Source organism: Anopheles moucheti, chromosome 2 (assembly GCF_943734755.1).
Source record: "Anopheles moucheti chromosome 2, idAnoMoucSN_F20_07, whole genome shotgun sequence".
NCBI lineage: Eukaryota > Metazoa > Arthropoda > Insecta > Diptera > Culicidae > Anopheles > Anopheles moucheti.
The window spans coordinates 36,256,791-36,265,027 of record NC_069140.1 but is presented as its reverse complement, the minus strand read 5'-3'; positions in this window follow the sequence as shown (position 1 = coordinate 36,265,027).

Genomic DNA, 8,237 nt, shown 5'->3' with positions numbered 1-8,237 from the left:
GATAAAATAATGATATAGAAAACATATTTGTTTGTATTGATCCGAACGGTCTAATGAACAGCTCCATGGCACAGGGAATGTATCACAGCAAAGAAACAAAAACCAAAGCAGAGTACAAACCATTATTGGAAATGAGCAAATAATGCTGTCGTTGCTCTCTTTCCTCCCTGGTGGAGAAGCGTTCGTTGCATGGCAAGCGCACCCGATAAATAGCATATTGAGCGAAGGTTGCGGCTTTGATATGGTTTTGATTCGCTGTCGGGATTTGATGATGGTATCGTTTGTGGAATGAATAAAATATGCAAATTATAGTCGATTATTTTAATTCATTTCATTTTGTCTATCATCGTTCTCGTCGCCGTTGGATAAGACGACCCGAAATGAGGCGACAATGTGGTCAAATGTGGATGATGATGATGATGATGCTGACAGTCATGACGTTGTTAGATCCATCCGGAATGGATTATTTATGGAATTTTCGATACTTTATTATGTACAATATTATCCAACCAAGGAGCCTATGCTAATACCGATTGATGTGGAAAATGTGCTCGGAAGATTTTGTTGAGTTAGGTGCCATGATCATAATAACACTTCGTTTGTTACATCGTGTTTACTATGCATTTGTTTTTTAGTGATATCCATCAATATTAATATGCCTTTGCAGACAGGGCAATTCGGCATTAGTTGTACAAATAACCAGTCAGTTTCACGAACATGCTTTGAGTCGTACAATCAACCAGGCGTCTCCATCAACACCAATCCGTCCTATAAACAACCAGGCGTCTCCATGAACTATCGTTCACCCTACAAACAACCAGGCGCCTCCATCGGTGTGTTGAAAAATTAATAAAAATACCAAGCTTTTTTTTTGTTACAGTTGCTACAAAACACACAATGCAATTGGTATTAATAAAAAGTGTCACGAGCGTGGACATTGATTGATACAATTGGTTCCCGTAGGCAGCTGGGCACGATGGGCGTACAAATTCGGGCGAACAATTTGTGCACAAGCTGCATCAACCATTCCATGTATTAGGTTGGTTGACGGGTGTTCGATTGAGCGGAAATTGATTGGATGTGTCAGTTCAACTGTAATAGACTGGCCCATTTAGCGCGAAGCGATTGATGATTAAACGCGATAAAATCTCGACTCTCGGATGTGTGCGTGTGTGTGTGTCGCACTGTATATCTTGCTTCCATGAAATGCACCAGCTAATGATGTTCCTACTCTCTGTGTCTCTCGTTCCAGGTTTCTAGACACGATCATTTTCTAGGCGTTGCTGTATCAACGATTTGAAACGGACGATATGGTAAGTGTAAATACTGGAAATGAATAAGATTGGGCAGTGATACTGATAATAGAAATTCCCTGAAACGATGCGTTCGTTCCGGAAGCTAGAGAGAGGAAAAGATATACTATGGCCATGGTATGACCGTTTGTATCATAATGGGTAGGCTTTATTGCTTCGTTCGTTTCGGAAAGCGCTTCGAGGCAGGATGTGGTTGCGGGGTGTTTGTATTTTTTTTTTCGCCAACATGCTGATTTCCCATCCGTTCTGGATGATTTTGATAGTAGGAAGATGACGAAAGAATACAAAAAAAAAACCAAACACATTCCACCCATCCCAAAGCGGGTATCTTGCACAATCAGCACAAACGAATAAGAATGTGGCGATGTGGCCAACGACAACCGCAAACGTGAAGCCAGCGGAAGGCAACGACGGAAGGGAACCAAACCCAAATAAAAATAAAATCAGCACAGACCATTAGACGGCACGGGGTCGATACCTTTAATGTCATTTTAATGTATCAGAGATAAAACCGTAGGCAATGGCATCGGGCTTGCGGATCCGTTTTCCGAGTCGAATGTGAGGCGGAAGTGCGGTACGTGCGGGAAGCGGCTTTGAAAGTGAGGGTAAGGTCATGGGCACCGGTATGGCACGAGGGCCGCATCGAAACTTTGGGTTATGTTGAATGATTTGCTGTCATTAGCAAGAAATTACAATTTGGCGAGCAAATCGACTCGCTCTAATCCGATGGCATCCATGCTGTAAGCGTGCAAGAAATGAAGAAAAAGGCTTACGATGCGTTGACATGTTTCACGGTATCGAAGGAATATTGATGAGGCTAGACGGTATAATTCCCTTGTAGAGATTGATTGGAAGCATGGTTACGTCATACTGCAGTTCACGGTTCTTTTTTATCCGTAGCGTGGTGAAGGAATATTTAATGTTATCTGGGGTTTTCCATTAAAAACGGTGTTGCTAAAATATTGTGCATGGAGTGCCGGGATCCGGTAGGAATAAACATGACGAAAGGCAAATCGGAAGGTTGAGCAAATTGCGATTGGGGTAACTATTGTGGTTGGATGCTTTTTCCTTACACTAACATTTTCCCAATTGCTTTGCCTGGCTCCACTTTTGACAGATGCATGGTGTACGGCCGCTAAGCTCGATAAGCTCGGCCAGAGTTTCCCGATTTTCCGCGTAATCTCCCCTTGACATGGGCCGTTGATCTGAATAACCCTTGACAAATTCGGCTGCGAGCACTGTCACCGGTACCGGGGTTTGGCCTGCGGTGGGAATTTCAACTCGATGAACCCTTCAGCAAGACCGTACCGTGCGATAATGTAAGTGTTTTACGATAAACAACCATGACGGCAACGCCAACGTGTCTATCCATCCGGCCCGGTGGGATGGGGCATCCTTTTGGAGCATCTTTGCCGGATCAACTGCTCATCGTTTACCTCATCAAATCATCATTCAACTGAACCGGAAATAGGTAAAACGATACAGGATAAGATACGGATGCTCAGCTCTTTCGGATGGAGATGGTTGCCTTCTTCCCCGGTTGCCCGTGCTGGCCTCTCAGCCACTTAGCCTTAGCCTCTTAAACGGGGTGCCCAGCAGAGGCAGGAGGCCACAGCAAAGGTATGGGTTGGGGCTCGTGTGTGTATGAGTGTGGAAAGAGAACCAATACGGTAATGATGATGGGTTGGGCGTGAAAAAGCAGACCGTCTCGGTCCGAGCAAAATCAAGGAAAATCCCTCATAAAGTTTGTTTACACACTTTACTCCATTATTATGATTATGTAAGTGTACTTCTATTTTGTCACAACTGGGCGAGTCGGTTTACCGAGAGATTACACCACTTGTGCGAGAGAGCAGCGAGCAGGAGCGAGCGAGTGGGTTTTCTGTATCGTGCTTGTTTGTTACATCGACCGTGAGAAGATTCTCTTCGGGTATTGTTTGTGTGTGTGTGTGCGTGTGTGTAGAACGCTGTGAGAGCGCCTACATAGAAGAGTGTTTATATGCTCCAAGTGAAGAGATGAGAAAGAATGGATCCTTTCTACGAGGTGAGATGAGAAATTTGGAAGGCTACAGTGAGCTAAAGTACAGTATAACAGTTCGGTGTATGACAACATTGAAGCTCGCGACAAGGGTGTAGCGGGCGGATAAAAGTTTTCCTACACTTGCAAAACGATTCGAGCAGTCGAGCTGCTCGACTAACCCCGTTAGCTTCCATTTTTGTGGGAGCTTTCGGAAAATGAATGAAAGATGGGATGAGCTTTCCGCTGCTTGTCCGCTTCGTAATTTCGAAAGCATCAAGCAGTTGGCTGTCTGGTTGAGCGTTGTTATGTAACAACAGGCTAACGCCCTTTATTGCAAACTGAATGGGCCAGATAATGAAGGAATATTTAAACTAAACTATGAAGCTTTAAGGAAACAATAGGAAGCTCGAAGGTAAGGGTTTTTTCTTTCACTATTTTTAAGGGAACAATCTTCTCAACAATTGAATTTCCAGTGTTTCCACAAGAAAGTGTTTAAATTAAAAATTTTGTGAATGCAAGAACATATTGTAAAATCACGAAAAAATGACGTTTTTAAAGGTATTTTATCTGAGTGCAGTATCAGTATCCACTGGAGATTCGTCTAACCTAATTTTAAATTAAAAAATTGTAACATTTTGTGAAAGGCGATACTTTAAAATTATACTTGCAGAACCAGTGTTTTGACAATTTCAATAACCGGCAAAATGGGGACTTTTCTAAGTACCATATTTGGTTTTTGAGTGAAATTTTGAATGCATACTGATGAGTAAAACTAAAACAAAGTTAATTGAAAAATAGTGAATGAAATTGTATATCCTTTAATGTGGTATAAGTAACAGAAAGTTATGTTAACACGTCCAGCGTCACCTAACCCGTATTCGTGGAATTCAGGGAACACTTTGAACGATTTTGACTCGGTGTTGGATGTAGTTAACTATTTTACACATAAAAAAATATCGATTAGTTTATAAAATGCTAGAAGATGGTCTGTAAATATGTCGATAGAAGTTAAATTCAACAAGTTTTAATGAAAAAGCATGGACCACAAGGAACCTTTCCAGTTGTACTGTCAATCTTTTTCGTAAATTTGCTTATTTGTTCATTTTGTCATAGAATCATGGTTAGGTTAGAGAGTTAAGAAGGAGTAAGGTTAGAATCAATGCAATCTCTGATGTCTTTGGTTTCATCTTATCACTTCGTCTTCTGCCATCTGACCATCACGAGCTCCACGGACTCGTCCTGGTTATGGTTATGCATTGTAAATTCCGTTTTGTAAAATCTCGCCATTTCGTTTTGCAAATTTTATAGCTTAATTATACCTTGAGGCCCATTAAAGATTAATAAAACGCTATAATAATATGAATTTTTCTTTACAAATACATTCCGAGTGACCAAGTGTTTGAAAAACTTCAAAGTTTATTTGAGTAATGGAACGATACAAATGTAATAAGTAAAGATGGACTGATTTTTTGGACTGAAACCTCGATAATGGCTGGTATATTAATTAGAAATTTTTGCCGGATATTCCTTAGACTTTAAGCTTTGATTTTTCCTTGTTGCAACAAAGCATACCTCCTCAAATTTCCTTATATTTCGCAAAACCTTATTTATAAGCTTGTCAACAAACCATTCGGTCGGTGAAACATGAAGCAACAATTGACGGATTATTGTTTTCTCTTCTTCTGTTCAACTCACAGGGCACAGCATGGCCTCAGCAGTATCATTCATCGAGAGGACATGCCCGTTCCAACACGCTAGCACACAGCCCACGCCCCGCGACTTCCGCTGCCGCAGCACGCTCAACCGCAGCCGCTCCAAGCTGGACCGTATCGCCAGGGGAGAGTTTAACGAGCGACGAAAAGCGACGAGAGCAACGATCCTGGCCCGGCGACCATGGTGCCCCCGGATACGGCAGCTGGGCGGTGCGTCCGTCACGCTGCGGCACCGCTGGAAACGAAGCGCCCGGTTCGTTCCCGCCGGTAGAGGAGCCGCCCTCGGTTACCGCCGCCGGTTGCCTTTCCCTGCCACCCGTCTATCGAAGCCGTCTTTTTCGAGCCACTTTTTTATCGATGCAGCTGCAGCTGCAGCTGCACCTGGAACTGCTGCTGCTGCTGCTGCTGCTCCACCACCACACGCAGTTAACACAGGCGGCCCCGTTCGGCCCCTCCGATGCGATACCGCCCGTACAGAGCCGTTCCGGGCAGCGCGCACGGGCAGCGCTTGTTACGGGACTGCCAGCCCCGCATCCCCGGGGGCGGCAGCCACCACCTCACCTTCCCCTTTCGCCGGCGCCCGGTCAGCGAGCCGGTGCCCCACTAAGTGTAAACAATTTAACCATGAATGCTTCCAATCAAAGAACACTGAAAACCTACGTACGTTTGATAAGAGTAATAATTTTGATAACGAATACCATAATCATAAGACTAGCGAATCGGGCAGTGGCGTGGCGCGTCGGGCCGCCACGGAGCGCACGGAGCTGCCCCTGTTTGTACGAATTTTGCTGGCCAGCCTTCTGTCGCTGGCGTCGCCCTGGACGTGGATTGGGCCGGTACAGCGCGAAGCACCACCCGCGACCCAGCGCAATCTCGCGTCCGGCACCAGCGCCCCCGGTGTCGCCCCGTTCCACACGTCGGCGGGTGAAACGCGCGAACGCGATGGCGGACGATCGCCGGCCACCACCGGCCAGTGGGCGTCCTGTACCGGGAGCCCGCCCACACCGTACCGACGGGCCGGCCGGAGAAAAGCGCGGCGACGGTGCGGCCCGCTCGGTCCAGCAACGACCGGCGATACCAAGCTCGCCGATCGCGCACCGGGCGACGGTAGTGGGCATTGTAGCCAAACTGGCAACACTTGCCGTGGAAGCGTTTACCACGGCGATAATAGCGTTAGCGTCATTACTGACGAGCAACATTACAACGAACAGCGGCGGCAACACCAGCCACGGCAGCAGCTGCTACCGGAACAGCAAAACCACACCCGCCCGACGGGTGGCAGCGCCTGCAAGCGGAAGTGTTACGGCGTGCGGAAAACGCTGCGTATGGTTTTACCAGCTTTGCTCATTGTTAACATGTTCACGTTTCTTCATGGAGGTAGGTGAAAGACTATTTATGACACACGGGAATATTACCGCGTTGGGGGAGTACGCGACGCGCGTGCATGTGTTGGTTCGATCGATGTGAATCGCTTGTGCATCGAAGAGTGTTATAGTTTATGGGTCTTCAAACTTTCAAGGGGCCTACATTACGTTTGTTTTATTTATTATCATACATTTTCCTTCTTATGTTGTATGTATGTAAAGAAGTTTTGAACAAAAATATTAGTCACCCTGTGTCAAGAATGTGACCTATAAAGTTACGCCACGAAGACGAGAGAAGTGGTGATTAGTCAACCGCCGTGAAGTGAAGAACACAATGAATAATAGCTCACAACTCAGTTAATGTCCTTTTAAATGTATTTACTATTTTTTCTACATTTTTTAACTTGTTTTCCTTTCTAATAATGTGTCATTGTCAATTTAATTGTTAATTAATCATTTAATGAATTTTTATATTTATATATTTACGAATTTATTTATTTATTAATTTATTTAGCAATTTATATATTTAATTGTTGCACTTTATGGATACCTATGATCCTAACTATTGCTTTATGTGAAATCTAAACCTTCTTCTTTGTCGAGTTTTGATGTGCTTATCAAGCGATTGCAACGGAATATGGAAGATCATGTTATGGCATTTTCATTGAAAGTTCCAGCCAACTATGCTAGAGGGTGCTTACATCAATAGCTAGTTTGACTGCTTGAATTCCCCAGGGTAGCCACAGGGTAGTTTGAGGCAGCATGTAGATGAAGTCTTTGTATTAAGACCCAGGAACCAATACTACCATTGAATCTACCTCTGCGAAAGATTGGGTCTTTAAAGTCATTAGATATGCGTGATTGCAATCGGTATTCATGTCTTTAGCCTGCAGGTTTGCAGCTTCGTGTCAAGGCCAATGCCAAGATCTTTGATTCTTGATGTTTCACCGGGATCTCATTAATGGTGTAACGCTGCTTGTATGGTTTCTCGAGCTCGAGTGGTTCGAGGTGAGTGCCAATGGGACACTTTTCGATACACAGCTGTAGGTAGTTGCGATTACATCAATTATAAAACTCATTGAGGTGTTGTTCCAGCTATTCCAGTAGTCAAAAGCATTACTTGTTGATTACAAAAAAGCAACGAATAATAACTCGTAAATTATGAGCTCGATTCACTTCTTCGCACGTGCGGTTTATCATTGTAACACCATAGTTTAACATAAAACATTGAAGACCTTCATTGCTAAAACATCACATTATACTGACACTTCCCTTGTACTTACGTAGCTGAATGAATGGAAAACTTTCCATTCTTGGAATCGTTGCTTCGTGACGTTAGTGAATATTCTTCACCATGGAACACGTTGGGGCGTACATTATCTTCGAACAGGAATTTCCCGGAAACAAACCCGTCCGGCTTAACAAAACAAGTGCTGGCAAAGTTCTGCCCATGAGATACACGCTTGCTGCAAACGACAATACCCGCCACTGATAGTGGCAAAAGTGGCGTTGGCGCAATGGCGCATCCCGTACTCCATCTGTGTGGGCAGTGATGCGAGCTGTGCAAGTAACAAACCGGCCGCGTGGCAGAGAGATAAATTAAATACATGACTTGTCAACTTCACGCCAACCGTTTAGACCTCAAGCGAGCGCTGTCCGGCGTAACACTCGGCTCGACTCGAGCTTGCCAATCAACTACCCCGCTGCAAGTGTCCGCAGCCCGCTTTGGCAGATGGATGTAGCATAAGTGTTAAATGGTGGCATTTGTAACTGGATCCCAAAGGCGTGGAACGGTTTGGGCGCTTGGTTCCGTCACTACTGACACATG